The 24177-nt window shown below is 38.8% G+C and overlaps 1 protein-coding gene across 1 annotated transcript in view; it reads left to right on the top strand.

Annotated features, from left to right (window-relative positions):
- The first annotated feature begins 7187 nt into the window (after positions 1-7187).
- NLGN4X (neuroligin 4 X-linked) overlaps positions 7188-24177 on the top strand; it is a 413540-nt gene continuing 396550 nt past the window's right edge. The window contains exon 1 of the mRNA XM_044287249.1: positions 7188-7293. The gene's annotated coding sequence lies outside the window, so the exon portion shown is untranslated. The remainder of the gene's footprint in view (positions 7294-24177) is intronic.

The raw sequence follows: 24177 nt of genomic DNA, 5'->3' as shown, positions 1-24177 counted from the left end.
TTTCTCAGAGCTTTATGTTCCTCTATTGTCAAATTATGCTTCCTAGGTTTATCATCCATCTTCTCTAGCTCTTTACGGAGACTTCTCTTAAATGCTTCTATGCAATCATTTTACTTATTGAACGGAAAGAACTTACTCTTTTCCCGTAGATCTGAGCCTAAAACTACAGCACTTCGATCTTGAATAATACTATTAATAATACTGTCTGTTCCATTGTTGGGTGACATTAACACATTTTTCCATCCAAAAAAACCTGCTGGACCAAAATTTCTAAAATTCATCTGTTCCATTGTTGGGGGATATTAACCCATTTTGGGCGTAAAAAAAAAAAAAGCCTGCTCTGCATTGTTCACAAGGAACTCAGTTTAGTAAAATTGTCGGTGGCTGACCGCAAAAAATGAGGAGAGCGTCAAACAAGGGAGTTGCTGGTGTTGGTGGAGCTCCTGTTGCAGGAAGAGGACGTGGTCGATCTGTGCCAGCTACACGCCCAAGTATAACACCTTCCTCAGGTGCAGGGAGGCGACAGAGCCTTCAGCATTATTTAGTAGGCCTGAATGCGGCTCTACGAATGGTGAGGCCAGAACAAATACAGGTTACAGTAGATTGAGTGGCTAACAGTGCCTCCAGTTCCTTCACATTTTCTCCCACCCAGTCTCCTGCTGAAAGCTCAGAGTTGGCACCTACAGCCCATGTCCATCTGTCTTTCAACTCACCCCCTTTCAAATCAGGCAAGCAGTCTGATCCCCAAGTCATGCAGCAGTCTCTTATGCTTTTTGATGACTCTGCTGGCAGCGTTTCCTTTTGGCCATCAACATAGACCTGCCCCAGAAGTGGAAGAGATTGAGTGCACTGATGCCCAACCACTTATGTTTCAAGATGAGGACATGGGAAGACCACCGGAGCACGTCTCTGACGATGACGAAACACAGGTGCTAACTGCTGCGGCTTTCTGCAGTCTGCAGAACGACAAGGAGGGCAGGGGTAAAGAGTGGGTGGAAGATGATGTGGAGGATGATGAGGAACTAAACCCCACATGGAATCAAGCACAGCAAAAGAGGGAGCAGGGTGCAAAAGCATCTGTTACATTCTCGGGTGACATTTTACCATTTTTGCCATATACAAACCCCTGCTCTGCATAGGTGACAGGGACCTAATTTTTTTTTACATCGTCTGTTCCATTGGTGTGTGACATGAACCCAATTTTGCCATGAATAAACCCCTGCTCTGCATAGATGACAGGGACCTAAATTTCAAAAAAATATCTGTTACATTCTTGGGTGACATTTTACAATTTTTGCTGTATACAAACCACTGCTCTGCATTGGTGAAAGGGACCTAAATTTCTAAAATTCGTCTGTTACATTGATGGTTGACTTTAACCTATTTTTGCCGGTAAAAAAACCCTGCTCTACATTGCTGACAGGGAACTAAATAAAAAAATAAATGTCTGTTACTGATCAGAAGATGCACGACTACAAGTGCACGCTGGTAGACGTGCTGCTGATGGCATTCCCACCTGACAGCAGGGTCTCAGTGGAAGCCCAAGGCGAAGGCTGAGGAGGAGGAAGAGGTCGCCAACGCAGCTGGGGCACTGCCAGCACCTCAGAAGGCAGGGTTAGCATGGCCAAAATGTGAAAAAGTTTTGTCAGCATGCCGCAACAATCAGCACCACCAGCTGATATAGAACGTCTTAGCAGGAGGCAGCATTTCAGCAACATGATGGAGCAGTATGTGTGCACACGCCTACACATATTGACTGATGGGTCTGCCCCCTTGAACTTCTGGGTCTCCAAATTGTTGCTGGCCTGCCCTGCTGCCAGTGCATTGTCTGAATGTTTGTTTAGCACAGCAAGAGGGGGTTATCACAGACAAGCACAGCCGTATGCCCACAGCCAATGTGGACAAGCTCACGTTCATTAAAATGAACCAGGCAGGGATCCCACAGGACTTGTCCATACCTTGTGCAGAATAGACATGTATACCGGCCTCACCCAGCCATTGTTGCACTCCAGCGCACTTTCTCTTTGTTTTATTTTTTTAGATTTCCCAATGTTTTGGGGTATACCCAAATTTAAACAAAATAAAAAATAAAATTATAAAAAACAAAAACCAGTGTTGGCTACTTCCTACTCTTCCACTGCCGCTTCAACCTACACCGCCACATCCACTGCCTCCTCAACCTCCTACTCCATATGAACCTCCTGCTACTACATCAAGATTATTTTTTTTTATTTTTATGTATTTTATGTTATTTTAAGTAATTTTCCTATCCACATTTGTTTGCAGAGCACTTGCCATGCTCTTAACCACATTTTGCAGCCTTTTGCAGCCCTCTAGCCCTTTCCATGACTTTTTTAGAGCCATTTTAGTGCTCCAAAGTTTGAGTCCCCATTGACTTTAATGGGGTTCGGGGTCAAGTTTGTGTCAAGATTGGGGCCGAACTTGAACTTTTTTGCGAGGTTCGGCCGAAGTCGTCAAACCCGAATTTCTAGGTGTCTGCTCAACTCTAATTGTGAGGTTTTCACACATTCCAAACAGATGGGTTGGGTTGTCCCCCTAGTTGGTCTGTCCCCCTATATTATTCTTCCATGACTCACATTAAGCTGCTTGATCTACTCCATTGTACTGGGTCTGTGTTGTGGATACACATTGCATATGACATTCTGGCCAACTACCACAGCTATTAGTCACCTTTATTACATTTAGCTACAACATTTCCACACTTCTGTTAAATGGCAGATACATTTTTTTATGTCTGCTTTTCACAAATATATCACAACTCATGACATTTTAGTTATGTATAAACATCCCCACGATATTTAGACCAAGCTTTTCCCTTGTCAGGTATGGGAACTCAAAATGGGGAAATTATTTTCCCCAACCTAGCGGTCCAAGTGCTTAAATTTTGTCATACAGCAATCAATGACCCACGAAAAAAGTTATAAGATGCTGTGCCATTGATATTAATTTCCCACCCTCCTCCACAAATAGTATCCATCTGATGTGTGATTCATATAGTTTCTCTAAGAAAATCATATTTCATGTATTGTGGAGTTGCTCTTCACTTTTGGGACACTGCTACTAAGATCATACTGGAGGCAACAAGAGTAACTATTTCCAGCTCTCCCAAGTCAGCACTACTTTTTATGTTTTTGGTTTTCATGGTCTAGTCTTATAAGAAGGTGGCACTGACATAACATATTGAAGAGTCTATACTGTGGCTCAGATGACTGAAAAAAAAATCACTTGATAAAACAATACAATGTTTCACTAGGATATGTACCCTGCTATCTTAACTTACTTTTCCCTTCAGAAATAGTCCATCTTAGATATACTGTAGTTCTCACCCATGAATCAGTTTTCACTTTTTGACTACATGATTATGTTATTGATGCCCTGTGGTTATTGTTTTGCAGTCCTGTGGTTTATTTGGAAAGTCTTTTTCAGCCCTAACAGATAAAAACATAGAATGTGTCGGCAGATAAGAACCATTTGGCCCATCTAGTCTGCCAAATATACTGAATACTATGGATAGCCCCTGGCCCTATCTTATATGAAGGATGGCCTTATGCCTATCCCATGCATGCTTAAACTCCTCCACTGTATTTGTAGCTACCACTTCTGCAGGAAGGCTATTCCATGCATCCACTACTCTCTCAGTAAAGTAATAATTCCTGATATTACTTTTAAACCTTTGCCCCTCTAAGGTTTAAAAGATCACCTTCTGTCCTCCATGACTCTTCTTCCTTTTCTACCATTTGTTCCATCCTCCTTCCCCTTTTTTCCTTATCTTATTTTCCTCTCATTGTCCTGTTTTAGTTTTTTTACAGGTGCAACTATTCCTACAAATACTGGAGTTGCCAACTTTGTATAAGTTTCTGTTGGACATCTTCCTTACTCAATTTGTGCCTCTTTTGTTATTGTACCCTTTATTACATGGCATTTTTATCTTTGCAATCCTCGATGTCTAGGCACATGATATGTATGTTCAATTTTATTTTATTTTTTTCGGAAAACTGAAAAACGTTTGAGTATGTAAAAAAAAAAAATGTTTGGTCTCCTAAAAAAATGCAAAAATGCAATATAGAAAAGTCTTTAGGGCTTAGATGGACTAAATGAGCTGCTATGTTTACACATTCTTAAGACAGTGGGCATTAAAAGGTGAAGGGGCGTGATTATGTTCTGTTCCTGTACTACATAGCTATTTGTTTTACCCCAGGTTAATTGTAATTTTGGGGAAACAAGGGTACCTTAAATATAGAAAAAAAAAATGTTAATTTTCACGTTATGTCTTTATAGTTACTTTAATTAGCAGGTTTCTCAAAAACTCTTCATAGCAGATACTTTGTGAGGAACTGAATCTTGAGATTCAGACTTGCCACAAGGGTCATTGCAGCAGATAGCTGCATATCCCTGTATCATCTGTTCCACTCAAGATTATAGAGTAGTTGCTTCTCACAGTGAGATGCAATGTCCTGAGCATGACCTTATATAAGTCCAGCTTATTTAGTCCCTGTCTCCACAAGCACCACAATCTATACACAGAAGCAGAAATTAGATGTACAGTGGATATAAAAAGTCTACACACACCTGTTAAAATGTCATATTTCTGTGATGTAAAAAAATGAGACAAAGATAAATAATTTCAGAACTTTTTCCACCTTTAATGTGACCTATAAACTGTACAACTCAACTGAAAAACAAACTGAAATCTTTTAGGTAGAGGGAAGAAAAAATATAACCTTTTGATTTTATTACAGCACTCAGTCTTTTTGGGCACGAGTCTATCAGAATGGCACATTTTGACTTGGAAAGATTTGCCCACTCTTCTTTGCAAAAACACTCCAAATCTGTCAGATTGCGAGGGCATCTCCTGTGCACAGCCCTCTTCAGATCACCCCACAGGATTCAGGTCTGTGCTCTGGCTGGGCCATTCTGAAACTTTAATCTTCTTCTGGAGAAGCCATTCCTTTGTTGATTTGGATGTATGCTTTGGGTCGTTGTCATGCTGAAAGATGAAGTTCCTCTTCATGTTCAGCTTTCTAGCAGAAACCTGAAGGTTTTCTGCCAATATTGACTGGTATTTGGAACTGTTCATAATTCCCTCTAGCTTAACTAAGGCCTCAATTCCAGCTGAAGAAAAACAGCCCCAAAGCATGATGCTGCCACCACCATGCTTTATTGTGGGTATGATGTTCTTTTGGTGATGTGCAGTGTTGTTTTTGCGCCAAAAATATCTTTTGGAATTATGGGCAAAAAGTTCAACCTTGTTTTCATCACACCATAACATCTTTTTCCACATGCTTTGGGAGACTTCAGATGTGTTTTTGCATAATGTACCCTGGCTTGGAAGTTTTTCTTTGTAAGAAAAGGCTTTTGTCTTGCCACTCTACCCCATAGCCCAGACATATTAAAAATACGGAAGATTGTTGACACATGTACCACACAGCCAATACTTGCCAGATATTCCTGCAGCTCCTTTAATGTTGCTGTGGGCCTTTTTTGGGGGAAAAATGAGGTTCGCTACTACAAAGCGAGAGGAAATTTGCATTCAGTGCAAATAAATTTTTTCCTGAAATTTGGAACTAATTCCACGTTGTCAGCTTTGATTCACTCATCTCTACTGGCCAGCATAATTACCTTTAAGGCAGAGAGCCCTGTGAGCACCCTGGATTATGGAATTTGATCACATCTGTGATCGGCACCTCCATAGTTATGCCACTGCCAGGCTTTTTTACTCTTTTACCTTTGATGTCACTAGGTGCCGGTTCATGCATAATGCAAAGAAGAGATAAACTGTTCTGGAACCATGGACAGCGAACAGAAAACTTTTTAGGGTGCCGCTGAACTTCACTTCAGAAACATAATGTGATCTAATGTGATGTTTATGCAAACATTTACATATATTTTACATAACAAAACATAGACATACAAATTTATTAAATGCTAAAAAAAAGTATTAGTTTTTTTTTATAATAGGATAATCTGCCATCTTGAATATCAGACAATCCTTTTAATATGTTTATATTAAAAGAATGTACTGCCAAAATGAATGTAAGTAGGGCTAAGCGAACCCGTGAAAGTTCGGGCTCACCCCATTAAAGTCAATGTGGATCCGAACTTCACTTTATTATTTTCCATTATAATATGGTTATAACGAAAAATAATAGCGTTCTTAAAATGGCCATTAAGGGGTTCAAAATAATTTTAAAAACTCACCTCATCCACTGGATTGCACAGCTGGTATCCTCTTTTTTCTTCTTTCTGCAGGACCTGCAAAAGGTCACCGCAGGTCCTTTTGCAGGTCCTGTATAAAGAAGAAAGAAGAGGATACCAGCTGTGCAATCAAGTGGATGAGGTGAGTTTCTTTTAAATTATTTTTAACCCCTCAATGGTCATTTTATTTAGCATTCTGTCTTAAGAATGCTATCATTTTCCTTTATAACCATGTTATAATGGAAAATAATAAAATCTACACAACACCTAATCCAAACTTCAGTGAAAAAGTCGGGTTCACTCAACCCTAAATGTAAAATACATAGCTATAAGCATCAAACACATCCAATAACTTACATTTTTCACATTTATATTTCTTTAGTAAATATATCATTTTGCAGAATCTTTAGCTTCACATTTCCAGTGGTTAAAGAAGATGATTCAAAAACAATCTCCAGTAAGTTGTGTGCCCTTTAGCTGTGCGCTGCCATATGCCTCCTGGCATTATACACCCTACCTCTTGACACAAACAACAGTGATGATTGTGTTCCATTTGAATTGCACTAGAATTAGCAGCTCTTCGCATTAGGTTGTAGATGTAGATATGGTTTCTGTAGTGATGATGCAGACTGCAGCAATCTATTGGCTGCTGGCTTTGTAAATTTCATTCAGTTTGCTCCAATAGCTGAAGGAGAACTGACTGGTACAGCCTGGTCCTCTCTCCCTCCTCAATCTCTCTTTTTCTTGCAGCTCAGTCTCTCTCTCCATCTCTGCATAGGCAATCAGAGCTCTTTACTAGCAAAACCTTCTCTGTTCACACAGATTGTAATGAATTTTCATGCTGAACCACTACACAGCTCATGCTTTTCTCCTACAGTCAAGGCAGCCTTTTGTTTTCTGGCTCTCACATTCCTTTGGACTGCAAGACCGCCTTGGATTGCAACAAATATCTCTATGTATTTGCAGATGTGAAAGGATCCTGCTTTGCATCAAGCAGTTTGATTAGGATTTGCATTTTGCAGGATTTGGCTGAGCAGGAGATGTTGTGTGCCTGAGCTGCCTCTCTGCTTTGTGAAGGTAAGGTGCTGGGCAGACTTTTCCATGCATTTGGTGTGCTAGTTAAGCTATGTCTATGCTTTCAAGCTTTACTGCAGTCCTTGATGAGACTACTTTTCCCCTATGGCTGCAAGTCCATACTTTTCCCTTGTGCTCCTCACCGTGTCCCTATTCATATAGAGTATGTGTGTTCTGGGCAGTAATGATCATTTTGCTGCAGTAGTCTCTTGGAAGAAAAAAGCTATGGTTGTGTGTGGTGTATACAAAGCAGCAGATCAGTCTCATATACAGAATGAAAAATAAGCTGATATTAAATCAAAAGCATGAGGATAAACATCCTGGTTAGATGTCTGAAGAGAGATACATTTCAAAGGATCTGACATATTGGTTAACCAAAGGAAACAGCTATTATTGGTGCCATATCCTGTAGCAGCTGAGATACTATATCTGATCATTTCATACACTTTGACTTATATGAGGTTGCAGTCCCTGGGATTTTTATGGCTATGTTTCTACCATAGCGTGTGCCTTGTTATCGAGTTTGCTTGTTCCCTATTTGATTATATATTTTCGATGGAAATAGTACATGTTAGCTAGTAATCTGCAATCAGAAGCTTGGGCATGAAATCTATGCTGGTTATTTTATTGCTAGACTGCACCTTGCTTATTGCAACACAGTGCTTGGCATTCTGCATGTGTAATGCATAATGGAACAGAACGTGCCTTACAATCCAATGGGATCCAAAAAATATATAATTATTATTATACTGTTCTAAAATATAGACCCAAATTCTGCTGCATTAAGGCATTCTGCACATTCTGCACTCACATAGCCTTATGATGATGTGTAGGCTGTCAAACTGGAGATTGCAGTTCTATCTCATAACTTGATTATCTCCTATCTATTGGTTACCCCACCCCCATCAATGATGGGTAAAGTTCCCCCCTCACTCCACCTTGTTTAAAGCTCCAAAGCTGATCTGGTCTTTCAGATATAAGACTGTGTCTGTTGATGACACTATGGAGAACAAGAGGAGACTTTGAGGTCCCATGAAACCTTTCATGCAGTGGTATCTAGCAAGTGGCTACTGACTAGTCATCCTGAGTCTCCTGAATATAAAGAATACATTAAAGGATATACAGAAGCCTACATTCTAAGCAACAACATTGCAGCATTTTTCAAAATTTTTGATATTTTTAACTTAACGTAGGAATCACTGAATCCACCTTGTCTATAGATTTACTTAGAAATCTTTCCCTATGGTATTTCTCAAAGACATTTGCTTTAATACCTCTGGCTGGAGTACCTTGATATACTCTTATGTTTGAGTGGTCAGATTTCATATGGGAGATCTTCTGAGACATAAGCAATTTTTTTCTTGCTTGAAGTGAGGTATGGTTGTATTGATCCTTCTTACTTGCAGAAATAAAAGGGAAGCATTTACCAAGAGAAGGACATGGCTTTCTGGTATATGAAAAACCTCTGGATATTTGAGATTTTGCGTTAGTTAATGTTGCTGTTTGTGGTTTCTCATCTATAATTGATCATTGCAGCAACTTGTTGGAAAATTCGGTGCCATATGGAACCCTGTGAATCATGAAATGGCAATTGATGGATGTTTATATATATAGCTAATTCATGGGCTTCAGTAACATTCATCGACCACCCACTGTGAAATATCACATTACTCAACCTTCTCTGCTTGGATTTGTCACATATAGCGACAATAAATGATCTTCATCCGAGGTCAATCCTCCATGGACCTTTCTAATATACCTATTCTCCCAAAGTTCTCTGTAGCTTTCCATGCATTGCCGTTTAAGTCACATTAGCATAGTGAGATCAAATAGTGATTATAATAATCCATGTGAGCCTTCTGCATTAATCTACAATGAATTCCTATAAGGAAAGATAAGTCAAAGCAATTTGGGCTACATATATTACTGATCAATTACATGGCAGTTGTCTTGCTTTAAAGCGGATCAGTTATTAACTGTGTCTTATGTGGATATTTTAAATAATCCATATTTTTATCATGCAGCATATTTTCTTAAATCCATAGTATAGCTTATTTTATAGCTATCTCTATCATAGAATTCACAGAAGAACTAGTACAGCTGAAAGGAGGAACATCTGTTCTTTTAAGATTAATCCACAAGGTGGTAGTGTGTACACTTCTTTTTCAGCATTCTCTGTAGTGGTCACTTATTTGAAGGATATAGTTTGATGTATATGCAGCAAAGGGTCTAGGAGAAAGCCATTTATTATATATGTAAAGTCCAATATCTGTTTCCTGATGTCCATTATTCAATTGTGGTCATGTATCTATATGAATCTCGAGGAGTCAGGCAAGAAAAAAGAATTTCATAGCTGAAACGTGGAGAGCATTTCTTACCACCCTGATCCTAATTTTGTGATTATTTTGAAAGGTTTGGATGCCATGGCCATTTCTAGCAAAGCTGATAATGATGGGAAATATTTTCCCTGCATTGAGTAAACATTCATTATCAGATGCATTTCTGAAGTACTTTGAAATATTTGTGCATCGGTGCTCAGAACATCCAGTCACCTACTGAATAATTAGGTGTTGACTTAGCTAATTAGAAATCTGTTCTTAGGATTCCAGGGTATTATGTTATTGCAATGAAATTATTGACAGCTATTCCCAACACAGTTCCACAGCATTTCCCATTAGTCTTAAAGTTCAGGACATCAATCTTACAAGGAATGCAAATGGAATCCAATAAATAATTGCCAAAGACATCTGCTTTTTTCCTTCTATATGTTAAAACATCTTTGCAGGCATTTGGGAGAAAAAAATTGGTGTAGTGTATGCTGTAAAACACTGGAGTAACATTTTTGTCCTTCAAACTGTGACCTTTATTACTGGTATTACTGGCACACTGTATACAGGTATACTATCATACCTATGATATGAGAGAGTAAAATAAAATCTATAATTTTTAATTCTTATTAATTTATGAATAAAAAAATCTTTTAGTTACATAAATGTAATTCAATACTTCTATCCATTTACTTATATCTGTTTATCTATTCATTTAGTTATTTTTTTAAGAAATATGGTGACTTTATAGGTTATCTTATGTTAAAGCTATATAATGAAAAAATACTCTAGTGAATGATAGAATCCAAGATAAAAATAAAAATAAAAAAATATGCCATTTCCATAACTGATGTGCTATAATGTTGTAGTGATAGATTAGTGATTATGTAAAATAAAAGAATAAAGGAACTACACATGCATGTCTTCAAATATGTATGAACTATTTGATGTTTCCAAATGGATCAATCGCCGATCATTGTAAATATCTGTTTCTACTTTGATCAAATTTAATTAGGGCTTTGACACTTGTTCATTGAAGGCAGCAGGGATATAATCGGTGTGTGTCTCTGAATTGTGGAGTAGTTGGGTTTAATTGAGGGTACTTAATTGAAAACATTCTACACAAACCTTATGAGGAAACATTTTTATAGTTCAGTGCTATATTAATTGACTGGGTAAATTCTGCATACTTAACAGAGTACTAGCACTGCTGTTTTTGACAGATTTCCAATATAACCCTCTTGGCTTTTAAGAAGAACAATCTTCTTCTCATGTTCCATAGTCATTCATGGTGACATAGACACCTGGATACACACAGGAAAGACAATAGAGTTCTTCAGCAACAAACATATTGCTCTGTCATATTTTAATGCAGCTTGTCTTTAGTTAATTAAAAAAAAAAAAAAAAAAGATGAGACTTGTTGCTCTAAGTTACAAGTCCAGATATTCTGTTAGGTGAAGACTTCTAATAAAAGGCTAGCAGTAAGCTTGCAACTGGCAATAAGCCACACAGATCAATATGGAGCTCTCATTTCAAACAGCGGCACTTCTCTGTCACAGTTCAGCTCAGGTGCACTCAAGCAATGTTTGTAAAGCATTTATGCTCTGAGCCATTTCGATCCCCACATTTGACAGGGTTATGTACTCAGTTCTGTCACCTTTTAATAGTTCTCATTTTGTTTGCTTTATTACTATTCCTGGGATCTAAATAATATAAACCATGCCTGTCATTCATGCTAAAGTACTTTCCAAGCAAATGCTTGTTAACCTTTAGATGTCAAATTTCTCTGATTCTTTTAAATAGTTTGCAGCCATGTAAAAACAAAACATTGTTCATTTTTTTTACACATAAAATATGTATTTTAAAAGAGTTTTGTGTATGTTTTCTACTTATTTGTCCATGTAGCCACCTTTTTGTGATTTGTATAGTCAGCTATTTACCAACAGTGTTATGCCACATAAAGTACAGGGTTTGAATGCACATTTCGGCCTCTATGCCTGGATACTCTCTTCTTCCCTAGCATAATAGAGAATATTTATAATAAGAGATGAATGAACGATTAGAATTCAATTTGTCTTTGATTTGGGTTCCATATTGATTCTACCCGAAGGAAAAGTGCTCCAATTGGCCTGAAAATTTGTGTATGGCACTTTGAGGTCTTGTAGGATTCATGTTGTGTCTTGTCTCTCTTTTTCCCTATGTTTTATTTATCTCTCTCCCTAATGTTTGTTGGAATCAAATCACCCCAAATTTAGATCCAGGTGCAGCTCGAATTGCAACTGCAACTTTTTTGCAACTAGGGAAAAAAGTAAATTATCAACTGAGGACTTCAAAGGTTATGTGTCACCTATAATTCTTTGTGCTAGTAAAAACTAGATAGTCATACATATCCTTTATGTTCTATTTCCTGAACATGAATATGGGGGTAACCTTCTTGCCTGAGCTTTTGTTAATAGCATTTAGATATATTATTTAAAGCAACTTCCATGGGCAATAGCTGCAATAGATTGGAGGGGACTTGACTTCTTTGGGAGAGGTTTCTAGTCCTGTTCTGTGAAGGAAATATTGTAGAAGGAAGAAGTAGATAAGCTTTGAAAATCACTTATTGTAAGTGGAGGATGTTATCCATATAGAAGTGTTAACATTGCAATCAATGTTTGTTTGTTCAATCAATAATGTTTCTGATGATAATGAGATGACTGCTGAAAAGTGATCTGAACAGACCAAGAAGTTAAGCCTAATATTAGGTAATTCTGTTATGGATAACCAAAGGGGTTTCCCGAGACTTTTATACTGATGACTTATCCTCAGGATAGGTTATCAGTATCTGATCAATTGGGTGTGACACATTTAGGACCCCTGCCAATAAGTTGTTTAAGAAGGCTTGCAGTAGTGCCATGGCCAGCTTGCAGCTTAGCATAGGTCATGTGACATCACATTAATCAGTCACAACACCAAGGCATGGCTCAACCCAATTGAAGCAAATGGGGCTTAGTTGCAATATCAAGCATTGTAGCTATACAATGTATGGTGCTGTACTTGGTGAGCTGAGAAAATATCAATGCACTACTGCGGATAGTTCATCAGGAAACAAATCTTGGAGACCCCTTGGGGAGGAGGGTACCAAAGGAATAATTATAATATAAGTCACTGTATACATAGTAACATAGTACATAAGGCTGAAAAAAGACATCTGTCCATCCAGTTCGGCCTGTTATCCTGCAAGTTGATCCAGAGGAAGGCAAAAAAAAAAAAAACCCTGTGAGGTAGAAGCCAATTTTCCCCACTTTAGTGGAATAAAAAATTCCTTCCCGACTCCAATCATGCAATCAGAATAATTCCCTGGATCAACGACCCCTCTCTAGTAGTTATAGCCTGTTGTTATAGCCTGTAATATTATTACGCTCCAGAAATACATCCAGGCCCCTCTTGAATTCCTTTATTGTACTCACCATCACCACCTCCTCAGGCAGAGAGTTCCATAGTCTCACTGCTCTTACCGTAAAGAATCCTTTTCTATGTTTATGTACAAACCTTCTTTCCTCCAGATGCAGAGGATGTCCCCTCGTCACAATCACAGTCCTGGGGATAAATAGATGATGGGATAGATCTCTGTACTGACCCCTGATATATTTATACATATTAATTAGATCTCCCCTCAGTTGTCTTTTTTCTAAAGTGAATAACCCTAATTTTGATATTCTTTCTGGGTACTGTAGTTGCCCCATTCTAGTTATTACTTTAGTTTCCCTCCTCTGGACCTTCTCTAGCTCTGCTATGTCTGCCTTGTTTACAGGAGCCCAGAACTGTACACAGTACTCCATGTGTGGTCTGACTAGCGATTGGTGGTAGGACTATGTTCTTGTCACGGGCATCTATGCCCCTTCTGATGCAACCCATTATCTTATTGGCCTTGGCAGCAGCTGGCTGACACTGCTTTTTGTAGCTTAGTCTGCTGTTTATTAAAATTCCTAGATCATTTTCCATGTCAGTGTTACCGAGTATTTTATCATTTAGTATGTACGGGTGACTTGCATTATTCCTTCCCATGTGCACATAACTTTACATTTGTCAGTGTTAAACCTCATCTGCCACTTATCTGCCGAAGCCTTCAATCTCTAGTTTGGCCGCTTTTATTAGTTTTTTACATGTTCTATTTTTTTCCTTATAGTTTTTCAGTGCTTCCGTGCTACCCTCCTGTTTTAGTGATTTATATGCTTTCTTTTTGTCATTTATTGCTTTCTTTACAGTTCTATTTATCCACATTGGTTTATTTTGGTTCCTTAGCCTTTTATTCCCATATGGTATCTACCTCTCACAATGAGATTTTAGGATGTTTTAAAAGATATCCCATTGTGTGGCTGTATTTTTATTTTTGAGGACTTTGTCGAGGTTAGTTAGGACTATGGCCTCTCTTAGTTGGCTAAATTTAGCTGTTTTGAAGTTTGGTATTTTTGTTCCTCCCTGTAGAAACGCTCTTTTGAATGATAATTTGAAGGTTATTACTTTATGGTCACTATTTCCCAGGTGTCCACCAACCTGCTGTCTGTTGTTGTCAGGCCTACTGGTTAATACTAAGTCCAGTATTGCCGTCCCTCTAGTCGGGTCCTGAACCAGTTGGGAGAGGTAATTGTCTTTGGTTATTGCCAAGAACCTGTTTCCCTTATGAGATATACGAGTTTCAGTTTCCCAGTCTATATCTGGGTAGTTGAAGTCCCCCATAATAACCACCTCATTATGATTTGCCGCCTTGTCTATCTCGTTTAGTAGTAGATTTTCTGTGGACTTTGGTATATTAGGTGGTTTATAGTAAACTCCTATTGTTGTTTTTAGCTCCATGTATCTCTATACTCCACATGTTCATGTCCCTCACTTATATCTTCACGGAGTGTGGGCTTTAGACAAGACTTTACATAAAGGCAAACCCCTCCCCCTCTCCGGTTTTGACGATCATTTCTACAGACTGTAACCTTGTTCATTAACTGCCCATTCATAGCTATCATCCAGCCATGTCTCAGTTATTCCCACTATGTCATAGTTCTCCTCACACATCACTAATTCCAGATCCCCAGTTTTATTAGTCAGGCTTCTAGCATTAGTATACATACATTTGAGAGGTTTTTATTTTACACCATTTTAGAGAACCTGTCACTTGTTTTTTGACATTTCCATTGCTTCTTTGGAAAGCTCATGTCATTGTAATGGTAGTATATATGATAAAATATGTTTTCCTTGTATATTGAATGTGTGTAACAAATTAAAAGTCTAAGGTAAACCATGCACATTGATTTGTGTCATTTGACTTACAACCAATGGCTGCGACTGTGAGGATGTAATGAGACAGAAGAAAGGGAGTAGTCTAAATATTACAAATGAGCATGTGCAGGGTAAAAACAATATGGCCACCTACTTTAGCAGAATTTATACTGATGCTTTAAGTACTGTAATCCTGATGCCTACAATAAAATAACAGTTAATGATAAATAAAATATTACTAATTAGAATCACAACTTCCATCAGTGCTGTCAGATCAATTTTAAGCTTTGTTGTTGCATCTTTTACAACATATAAAGTTCAACTTAAACAAACTTAGGTTACCAAAGGGTAGGCTCTAAGTTCATTTGACACCTTAAGGACCCTTGCCGTACATGTACGGCGATGGTGGACGTGACTTAAAGAGGACCTTTCATGGGTTGTAGCAAGTGAGATAAATATCTGTACATGCTGATGTTGCCAGCCTGCCTGTTTTTTTCAAAATAGCGCTCCTACGCCCTGTTATGGCCCCTTGCAAATATTACGCTCAATATGCTAATACTGAGCATCAGAGCAATGGGGAGGAGACGCTAACTTTCTCTGTGGGTATCTTATTCTTCCCTGGCTGTAACACTGTCCAATGGAAGCGCAAAGCGTCACAGCCAGGGAGAAAAAAATCTCCCTGGCTGTGACGCTCTGGACTATGATTGGACAGCGCTACAGCCAGGATAGAAGGAGACCCACAGAGAAAGCCTGCATCTCCTCCCCATTGCTCCAATGCTCAGTGTTAGCATAGTGAGCGCAAAATTTGTAGGGAGCCATAACGGCGCATAGGAGCTCTATTTTAAAAAAAACAGACAGGGTGGCAGCACAGCGGTCACTGACAGCCAAGCCCCTCCTGCATACGCCAGCATCGGTGAAGACACCGATGCCGGCGTATTAACCCCATGGATGCTGCGGTCAAAGCTGACTGTGGCATGCAAAGTGCTTACGGAGGGTACGCGTGCCCTCCGCATTTCCATCAGGTCCCTGTACTGCAGTGTCGGGGACCCGATGGCAGAGAAGGCAAGCCTGATATCTTTTATAGGCATTGGGGCTTGCCTTCTATGGTAGCCTTTGAGATCCATACCTTAGGCTGGGTCTCACAGGCAGGCTGTCAGCATAAAAGCTAACAGCCAATGCATTACAATACAGGTTGCATGCATAAAATTTTATTTTTTAAGTGATTTTCATGATAAAAAATAAAGTTTAAATTAAAAAAGCCCCTTTCCCCAAAAAAAACACATACAATTGTAAAATAATAATAATAATAAATCAATAAAAATAGACATATTGGGTAGTCCCTAACGACTGGCTCTATAAAAATGTCACATGAGTCACCCACTCACCTAAATGCTGTAGAAAAAAATAAAATAAAAACTGTACTAAAACAATAATTTTTTGCCACCCTTCATCACAAGAAGTGCAACACCAAGCAATAAAAAAGGTGCATGCCCCCCCAAAATAGTACCAATCAAACCGTCACCTCATCCCACAAACAATAAAATAATCAGGCAAAAAAAAAAGAATGACTTAAAATATGGAGACATTAAAACATGATTTTTTTGTTTCAAAAATGCTTTTATTGTATTAAAAGTGAAAAAAATAAACATATTAGGTATCACCGTGTCCGTAACAACCAGATCTATTAAAATATCACATGATCTAACCCCTCAGGTGAATACCATAAAAAAAAAATATATATATATATATATATATATATATATGTATATTTTTTTTGTCACCTAACATCACATAAAGTTAGATACCAAGCAATCAAAAAGTCATATGCACCCCAAAATATTGCCAATCAAACCGACATCTGATCCCACAAAAAATGAGACCCTACCTAAGACAATCGCTCAAAAATGAAATAAAAAAAAACTATGGCTCTCAGAATATGGAGACACTAAAACATGATTTTTTTTATTTGTTTCAAAAATGAATTTATTGTGTAAAACTTGAATAAATAAATAAAGTATACATAATAGGTATTAACCGTAACAACCTGCTATATAAAAATATCACATGATTTAACTACTCCGGTAAACACCGTCAAAGAAATAAAATAAAAACTGTGTAAAAAAATAAAAAACACCTTACATCACAAAAAATTTAATACCAAGCGATCAAAAAGTCATATGCACCCTAAAATAGTACCAATCAAACCGTCATCTCATACAACAAAAATGAGTCCCTACATAAGACAGTAGCCAAAAAAATAAAAATAAACTATGGCTTTCAGAATATGGAGACATTGAAAAAATATATTTTTTCAAAAATGGTTAAACCAAAACAAACAACCAAAAGAGTAGTCATATTTGGTATTGTTGCGTCCATAACAACCTGCTGTATAAAAATAGCACATGATTTAACCTGTAAGAACGATGTAAAAAACAAAAAATTCAAACAGTGCCAAAAGAGCAATTTTTTGTCACCTTGCCTCACAATAAGTGAAAAATAAAGCAACCAAAAAGCATGTGCACCCTAAAATAGTACCAAAAAATCTGCCACCTTATCTCATAGTTTCCAAAATGGGGTCGCTTTTCTGGAGTTTCTACTTTAGGGGTGCATCAGGGGGTCTTCAAATGTTCCCAGAAAACTCTGCCTTCCAAAAACCATATGATGTTTCTTTCCATTTGCGCCCTGCCGTGTGCCCATACAGCAGTTTATGACCAGATATGGGGTGTTTCTGTAAACTACCGAATCAGAGTAATAAATATTGAGTTTGTTATCGGAATTTTTTTTTATTAAAATGGAAAATCTGCCCAAAAAGTTAAATTCTGAAATATTCTTTTAATTCATGTGGAACACCTAAATGGTTAACAAAGTTTGTTAAATCAGATTTGAATACCTTGAGAGGTGTAGTTTTCAAAATGTGTTCACTTTTTTGGAGTTACTACTCTAGAAGTGCATCAGGGTCTTCAAATGTTACATGGCAAATTAAAATCATCCCAGTGAAATCTGCTTTTCAAAAGCCATATGACGTTCTTAAAATGGGGCCATTTTTGAGTGGTTTCTATTATGTAAGCCCCACAAAGTGACTTCAGACCTGAACTGGTCCTTAAAAATTGGGCTTTGGAAATTTTCTTAAAAATTTTAAGATTTGCTTTTAAACTTCTAAGCCTTCTAACATCCCCAAAAAAGAAAACGTAATTTACAAAATGATCCAAACATGAAGTAGACATAAGAGAAATGTAAAGTAATAACTATTTTAGGGGGTATCACTATCTGTTTTAAAAGTAGAGAAATTGACATTTTGAAAATTGAAACTGTTCCCCAAATTTTTTGCAAATTTGTTATTTTTATAAATAAAATGAAATATTTTGACTCAAATTTATCACTGTCATGAATTACAATTAGAGTTGAGCGAACACCTGGATGTTCGGGTTCGAGAAGTTCGGCCGAACATCCCGGAAATGTTCGGGTTCGGGATCCGAACCCGATCCGAACTTCGTCCCGAACCCGAACCCCATTGAAGTCAATGGGGACCCGAACTTTTCGGCACTAAAAAGGCTGTAAAACAGCCCAGGAAAGAGCTAGAGGGCTGCAAAAGGCAGCAACATGTAGGTAAATCCCCTGCAAACAAATGTGGATAGGGAAATGAATAAAAATAAAAATTAAATAAATAAAAATTAACCAAAATCAATTGGAGAGAGGTTCCATAGCAGAGAATCTGGCTTCCCGTCACCCACCACTGGAACAGTCCATTCTCAGATATTTAGGCCCCGGCACCCAGGCAGAGGAGAGAGGTCCCGTAACAGAGAATCTGTCTTCATGTCAGCAGAGAATTAGTCTGCATGTCATAGCAGAGAATGAGGCTTCACGTCAGCCACCACTGCAACAGTCCATTGGCATATATTTAGGCCCAGCACCCAGGCAGAGGAGAGAGGTCCCGTAACAGACAATCTGGCTTCATGTCAGCAGAGAATCAGTCTGCATGTCATAGCAGAGAATCAGGCTTCACGTCACCCACCACTGCAACAGTCCATTGTCATAAATTTAGGCCCAGCACTAGTGTTGAGCGGCATGTCCCATATTCGAATTCGCGAAATTTTGTGAATATTCGAAAGAATATTCGTAAAATATTCGCGATTATTCAAATTCGTTATTATTTCGCATATGCGATAATTCGAATTTTCGCATCGCATAATACATATGCTATGCAAAATTCACATGTGCGCTAATGAAATCGCCTTACGAAGATTCGCAACTCAATTCAATCACTAATGTATGAATGCAATGCCCTTTGCCTCTGTTCTGGGACAAGTGTAGATATTCGCATGTGCGCTAATAAAATCGCCTTACGAAGATTCGCACCTCAATCACTTTCTAGGGAATGTGAGACTTTTGGGAATCAATCGAGATACAGTGGGGGGTGATGACAGTAGTTGACAGAGTACAGATCAATGTAATCTGTAAGGTGGAAAGTAAAATAAAAAATACGAATTTTCGTTAATCAAATTTTACGAAGTTCTACGTATTCGCGAATATGGTGCTATACTATATGAATGCACAGGCCTTTGCCTCTCTGTTCTGGGGACAAGTGTAGATATTTGCATTTGCGTTAATAAAATCGCCTTACGAAGATTCGCAGCTCAATTCAATCACTAATGTATGAATGCAAAGCCCTTTGCCTCTGTTCTGGGACAAGTGTAGATATTCGCATGTGCGCTAATAAAATCGCCTTACGAAGATTCGCAACTCAATCACTTTCTAGGGAATGTGAGACTTTTGGGAATCAATCGAGATACAGTGGGGGGTGATGACAGTAGTTGACAGAGTACAGATCAATGTAATCTGTAAGGTGGAAAGTAAAATAAAAAATACGAATATTCGTAAATCGAATTTTACGAAGTTCTACGTATTCGCGAATATGGTGCTATACTATATGAATGCACAGGCCTTTGCCTCTCTGTTCTGGGACAAGTGTAGATATTCGCATGTGCGCTAATAAAATCGCCTTACGAAGATTCGCAACTCAATTCACTAATGTATGAATGCAAAGCCCTTTGCCTCTGTTCTGGGACGTGCCGATATTCGCATGTGCGCTAATAAAATCGCCTTACGAAGATTCGCAACTCAATTCACTAATGTATGAATGCAAAGCCCTGTGCCTCTGTTCTGGGACGTGCCGATATTCGCATGTGCGCTAATAAAATCGCCTTACGAAGATTCGCAACTCAATTCACTAATGTATGAATGCAAAGCCCTTTGCCTCTGTTCTGGGACGTGCCGATATTCGCATGTGCGCTAATAAAATCGCCTTACGAAGATTCGCGCCTCAATCACTTTCTAGGCAATGTGAGTAAGATCTGAGCTGTTGGACCTTTGGGAAACAATCAATTATATGTGTACTGTAATTTTGTGGGGGGGGGAAAAAACAAAAAACGAATATTCGTTTTTACGAATATATAGCACTATATTCGAAATATTCGCGAAATCGCGAAGTTGCGATATTCGCGAAAAAAATTTGCTTTTCGAATATTCGCGCTCAACACTACCCAGCACCCAGGCAGAGGAGAGAGGTCCCGTAACAGACAATCTGGCTTCATGTCAGCAGAGAATCAGTCTGCATGTCATAGCAGAGAATGAGGCTTCACGTCAGCCACCACTGCAACAGTCCATTGGCATATATTTAGGCCCAGCACCCAGGCAGAGGAGAGAGGTCCCGTAACAGACAATCTGGCTTCATGTCAGCAGAGAATCAGTCTTCATATCATAGCAGAGAATCAGGCTTCACGTCACCCACCACTGTAAGAGTCCATTTTCATAAATTTAGGCCCAGCACACAGGCAGAGGAGAGAGGTCCCGTAACAGAGGATCTGGCTTCATGTCAGCAGAGAATCAGTCTGCATGTCATAGCAGAGAATCAGGCTTCACATCACCCAACATTGGAACAGTCCATTGGCATATATTTAGGCCCCGGCACCCAGACAGAGGAGAGGTTCATTCAACTTTGGGTAGCCTCGCAATATAATGGTAAAATGAAAATAAAAATAGGATTGAATGAGGAAGTGCCCTGGAGTCCAATAATATATGGTTAAGGGGAGGTAGTTAATGTCTAATCTGGACAAGGGACGGACAGATCCTGTGGGATCCATGCCTGGTTCATTTTTATGAACGTCAGCTTGTCCACATTGGCTGTAGACAGGCGGCTGCGTTTGAGGCCTAGTATTTAGGCGCTGGGTGACCGGTATGGATTTAGTGACAGAATTAGACTTGGAAATGCACAGTAGCGTGTGTGTGAAGTTATTCTGAATGACCCTATGTGCACCTTGAATATTATATACCCTTTTAGGGATAGATTTCAAATAGCTCTGATATAGCAGAAACCACTAAATTATGAAATTGCTAAATTGGGAATTGTATTTCAACCCAGAACAAGAAATGTGCTTGAACGGACACTAAATAACTCGCCCAGCTACAGCACTAACGACAGATTTAGCTGGATATGAATTTGAGGCCTAGTATTTAGGCGCTGGGTGACAGGTATGGGTTTAGTAACAGAATTAGACTTGGAAATACACAGTAGCGGGTGTGTGTGAAGTTATTCTGAATGACCCAATGTGCACCTTGAATATTATATACCCTTTTAGGGATAGATTTCAAATAGCTCTGATATAGCAGAAACCACTAAATTATGAAATTGCTAAATTGGGAATTGTATTTCAACCCAGAACAAAAAATGTGCTTTGACGGACACTAAATAACTTTCCCAGCCACAACAGGACAGCGTTAACGAGAGATTTAGCAGGATATAAATTTGAGGCCTAGTATTTAGGCGCTGGGTGACCGGTATGGATTTAGTGACAGAATTAGACTTGGAAATGCACAGAAGCGTGTGTGTGTGAAGTTATTCTGAATGACCCAATGTGCACCTTGAATATTATATACCCTTTTAGGGATAGATTTCAAATAGCTCTGATATAGCAGAAACCACTAAATTATGAAATTGCTAAATTGGGAATTGTACTTCAACCCAGAACAAAAAATGTGCTTTGACGGACACTAAATATCTTGCCCAGCAACAACAGTACAGCGGTGGGTAACGAGAGATTTAGAGGGAATTAAATTTGAGGCCTAGTATTTAGGCGCTGGGTCACCGGTATGGATTTAGTGACAGAATTAGACTTGGAAATACACAGTAGCGGGTGTGTGTGAAGTTATTCTGAATGACCCTATGTGCACCTTCAATATTATATACCCTTTTAGGGATAGATTTCAAATAGCTCTGATATAGCAGAAACCACTAAATTATGAAATTGCTAAATTGGGAATTGTACTTCAACCCAGAACAAAAAATGTGCTTTGACGGACACTAAATATCTTGCCCAGCAACAACAGTACAGCGGTGGGTAACGAGAGATTTAGAGGGAATTAAATTTGAGGCCTAGTATTTAGGCGCTGGGTCACCGGTATGGATTTAGTGACAGAATTAGACTTGGAAATGCACAGAAGCGTGTGTGTGAAGTTATTCTGAATGACCCAATGTGCACCTTCAATATTATATACCCTTTTTGGGATAGATTTCAAATAGCTCTGATATAGCAGGAACCACTAAATTATGAAATTGCTAAATTGGGAATTGTACTTCAACCCAGAACAAAAAATGTGCTTTGACGGGCACTAAATAACTTTCCCAGCTACAACAGGACAACGGTAACGAGAGATTTAGAGGGATTTAAATTTGAGGCCTAGTATTTAGGCGCTGGGTGACAGGTATGGGTTTAGTGACAGAATTAGACTTGGAAATACACAGTAGCGGGTGTGTGTGAAGTTATTCTGAATGACCCTATGTGCACCTTCAATATTATATACCCTTTTAGGGATAGATTTCAAATAGCTCTGATATAGCAGAAACCACTAAATTATGAAATTGCTAAATTGGGAATTGTACTTCAACCCAGAACAAAAAATGTGCTTTGACGGACACTAAATATCTTGCCCAGCAACAACAGTACACCGGTGGGTAACGAGAGATTTAGAGGGAATTAAATTTGAGGCCTAGTATTTAGGCGCTGGGTGACAGGTATGGGTTTAGTGACAGAATTAGACTTGGAAATACACAGTAGCGGGTGTGTGTGAAGTTATTCTGAATGACCCTATGTGCACCTTCAATATTATATACCCTTTTTGGGATAGATTTCAAATAGCTCTGATATAGCAGAAACCACTAAATTATGAAATTGCTAAATTGGGAATTGTACTTCAACCCAGAACAAAAAATGTGCTTTGACGGACACTAAATATCTTGCCCAGCAACAACAGTACAGCGGTGGGTAACGAGAGATTTAGAGGGAATTAAATTTGAGGCCTAGTATTTAGGCGCTGGGTCACCGGTATGGATTTAGTGACAGAATTAGACTTGGAAATACACAGTAGCGGGTGTGTGTGAAGTTACTCTGAATGACCCTATGTGCACCTTCAATATTATATACCCTTTTTGGGATAGATTTCAAAGAGCTCTGATATAGCAGGAACCACTAAATTATGAAATTGCTAAATTGGGAATTGTATTTCAACCCAGAACAAGAAATGTGCTTGAACGGACACTAAATAACTCGCCCAGCTACAGCACTAGGGACAGATTTAGCTGGATATAAATTTGAGGCCTAGTATTTAGGCGCTGGGTGACCGGTATGGATTTAGTGACAGAATTAGACTGGGATATGGCCAAAAAATGAACAGACTATTGCTGGTTAAATGCACTTGGTGTGACAGCTTCACCCTGATGTAGGCTTTAGCCAAAAAACAACCACACCATTGAGGGTTAAATGCACTTGGTGACAGGCGCAGCTTGCCCCTGATTTTGTATATGGCCAAAAAATGAACAGACTATTGCTGGTTAAATGCACTTGGTGTGACAGCTTCACCCTGATGTAGGCTTTAGCCAAAAAACAACCACACCATTGAGGGTTAAATGCACTTGGTGACAGGCGCAGCTTGCCCCTGATTTTGTATATGGCCAAAAAATGAACAGACTATTGCTGGTTAAATGCACTTGGTGTGACAGCTTCACCCTGATGTAGGCTTTAGCCAAAAAACAACCACACCATTGAGGGTTAAATGCACTTGGTGACAGGCGCAGCTTGCCCCTGATTTTGTATATGGCCAAAAAATGAACAGACTATTGCTGGTTAAATGCACTTGGTGTGACAGCTTCACCCTGATGTAGGCTTTAGCCAAAAAACAACCACACCATTGAGGGTTAAATGCACTTGGTCGCAGCTTGTGCTGGCGCACCACAAGACACAAAATGGCCGC

The sequence above is a fragment of the Bufo gargarizans genome, chromosome 3 (genome assembly GCF_014858855.1).
Source record: "Bufo gargarizans isolate SCDJY-AF-19 chromosome 3, ASM1485885v1, whole genome shotgun sequence".
Classification (NCBI taxonomy): domain Eukaryota; kingdom Metazoa; phylum Chordata; class Amphibia; order Anura; family Bufonidae; genus Bufo; species Bufo gargarizans.
This window is presented reverse-complemented; position numbering and strand designations above follow the sequence as displayed.